This window comes from Sus scrofa, chromosome 8 (assembly GCF_054392235.1).
Source record: "Sus scrofa isolate SSC_HxYL_T2T_F1_AM1 chromosome 8, Sscrofa_HxYL_maternal_Yorkshire_Landrace_v2.0, whole genome shotgun sequence".
Classification (NCBI taxonomy): domain Eukaryota; kingdom Metazoa; phylum Chordata; class Mammalia; order Artiodactyla; family Suidae; genus Sus; species Sus scrofa.
In genome coordinates, this window is record NC_139390.1 from 36779014 (window position 1) to 36782297 (window position 3284).

Below are 3284 nucleotides of genomic sequence, written 5' to 3' on the forward strand. Positions count from 1 at the left end.
AGCATTTTAAAGTTCATTTTATTTCTCTAAGAATGTGAATTTATTCCATTATAAGAGAAGCTTCATCAAAAGATTCTTCTGTGGGTTAAGATATTCCAAGGTACAGTTGTAGAATTTCAAAATTAAATCTTATGCATAATTTAAAATCCATTTGAACTTGTTTAGGATATTCCTTGATTTTGTAGATGTAAATTTAAATATCTTCCTGTGTCACAAGCTTTTTTTCAATAAATGCAATCTGCAAAATCTGAACTTTATTAGCGTAGTTTTTTCAGTGTTTAATTAAAATTTCTAAATGATTTTAAAATAATACAATAAATTTTTATGAATTTTCTTTTAAAAAAGTAGTACCTTTGTAGGCCAAAATTTAAATTTAATTATATTTACAAAGTGTATGTTTAAAGAACTATTTAAAAAATCATATTTAGGAGCAAAGAAAGAAAAAAATGCTATTATGTTTGAATCTTTTTTTTTTTTTTTCCTTTTTTGGGTACTCAGTTCTAATTTTATCACAAAAAGTTTTGTACTTTGCTTCATCAAACTGTTATATACAGTAGTACCTTGGTATCCACAGGGAATTGGTTCAAAGACTCCCTCCCTCAAAGGATACCAAAATTCACGAATACTCAAGTTCCTTATATCAATGCCACAGTATATGCAAATAACCTAAACTGCACATTCTCTCATATACTTTAAATCAACTCTAGATTACTTACAATATCTAATACAATGCAAATGCTATGTAAATAGTTGCCCATGCACTACAAATTTAAGTTTTGTATTTTGAAACTTTCTGGAATTTTTTTTTCAAATATTTTCAGTCTGTGATTGGTCGAATCTGTGCATGTGAAACCTGCAGATATTGATGGCAAACAGTATAAGGCAGATCCCAGAGATATTGTAGGTTCATTTTCAGACCACTACAATAAAGCAACTATTGAAATAAATCATCACACAAATTTTTTGGTTTCCTAGTGCATATAAAATTATGTTCACATTATGTTATAGTATACTAAATGTACAGTAGTATTACATCTAAATAAAACAATGTAAATACCTTAATTTAAAAATGTTTTATTACTAAAAAATGCTAACCATCATTAGAGCCTTCAATGGCATGGTAGTAACATCAAAGATCACCCATCACAAATCACCATAACAAATGTAATGATAAAGTTTGACCTATTCCAGAAATTACCGAAATGTGACACAGAGACATGAAGTGATCAAATGCTGTTTGAAAAATGGCCCCAATAGATTTGCCAAAAGGAGAATTGCCACACACCTTCAATTTGTAAAACAAAAACAAACACAAACAAACAAAAAACAATGACCCCCCCAAAAAAAACATAGTATCTATAAAACACAATGAAGTGAAGCACAATAAAAATGAGGTATGTCTTCACATAACAATATTTCTGAAGTTTGGCAGTTACAGCTTATAAGTCAGTTGTAGTTTGGATGCATTTATGAGTTATGTGCACACCACAGCCAATTCTGAGGACATTGTTATTCCATGTTTCTCCATAAGAATTTTTATATTTTACTATGACCATATGCCCTGCACAATGTAATTTCATTTTACTGCAAATAATTTTATTTCAAATATAATCCTTTTAACTTAATATTCACAAATATAGTAAAAACTTTACTTTTGAGGAATGAACTTTCAAGTTTTAATATGATTCCATAAGCTGAACAGGACAAAAAAAGAGCATTATATTTATATCTTTTTTTTTTTTTTTTTTTTTTGTCTTTTTAAGGCTGCACCCGTGGCATACGGAGGTTCCCAGGCTAGGGGTCTAATCGGAACTATAGCTGCCAGCCTACACCACAGCCACAGCAATGCCAGATCCAGATCGGAGCCACATCTGCAACCTACACCACAGCTCATGGCAACACTGGATCGTTAACCCACTGAGCAAGGCCAGAGACCAAACCCGCAACCTCATGGTTCCTAGTCAGATTCATTTCCACTGCACCATGATGGGAACACCAAAAAGAGCATTAAAAGTTATTCAATTTATTTTCTATTTGAAACATTGGATAGCAACGATATTAAACTGGCCTTAAGTAACAGCCAACATCTCAACCTACATGAACTAGGAAACTTGGAATTAAAAATAAGAAAAATTAAGTAGATGAATACTCATTTACTCTAAAGGAAAAGATCTATTTCACAGTGTAATATGTACATGTACCTTCTTTAGCCATGTGTGCGATAATTTCTTATCTTCCAAGTCTACTTAAAATAACTACTAACCTTTGAAATAGGTGCTGATGATTCTTCTGCAAGTCTGTATCTTCTGGTTTTCATATGACATCGCTAATGTTCTCATGTTCAATATTAATAGTGACACTTACATTGTGCACCTTACATATTATTTATCAACTTTCTTAAAAACAGGTATTTAGTAATTAAAATCTTCTTAAACATATACTTTCCCTTTTTAAAAATAGTTCATTGCTCATGAAAAGGCTTATTGCAAAATTCAAAGTTTTATGAAATAATAAAATACTTATGTATCTATACAGTAAATACTAGAGCAACTGTAGCAAGAACTTATATATTTACAATATATAGTAAATGACAAAACAACTATAACAAGAACATTCAGCCTACCATGCGTGAGCCCAAGTAGTATGACTTAAACCATTATCCAGGCATGTTCTGTGTGCCCTTAACTACAATGTTCCACTGAGCCCACATTTTGACATCTTAAGCCTGGAGACGCCCTGCCTCTCAAAGACCTGTGCTGGACCCATGCCACAGCTGTATGGCACCCGAATTGGGTAGCAGGGAAAACAGCATCAGGGAGTTTGCTCACCTTGACTTAAGACCAGACAGAGTTAGCTTCCCTAGCTATCCTGTGCTGTGTGTCCCAGACCACCTTGCTTTAGTAGTGAATGTCTTACATAATCAAAAGATGTTGGTTATGCTGGGTCTGGAAAGATCAGGGCCAGAGACAATCTATTGTTGGTTGTCTTTTTGGTGTGACCATGTGCTAGAATTTTGTGTACTATACATGTTTCACACATTTCTAAATGAGATCATGGCAGAAGCCACAAGACTAACGCTAAGATCTAACAAATCCGCCCTGACTAATGCAAATATAAATAATGTTTTTTTCATCAATAATGAAAAATCTGAGATAATTTCTATATTGGACAAGATGCCAAGAAATAGGATATGCATTCTTTTGTGCGGCATGCTTCTGTGAGCCTGACACCTTTGGAACTCTCCGGACAAGGAGTGGAAGCAAGTCCTCTTTGAGAAGATCTTC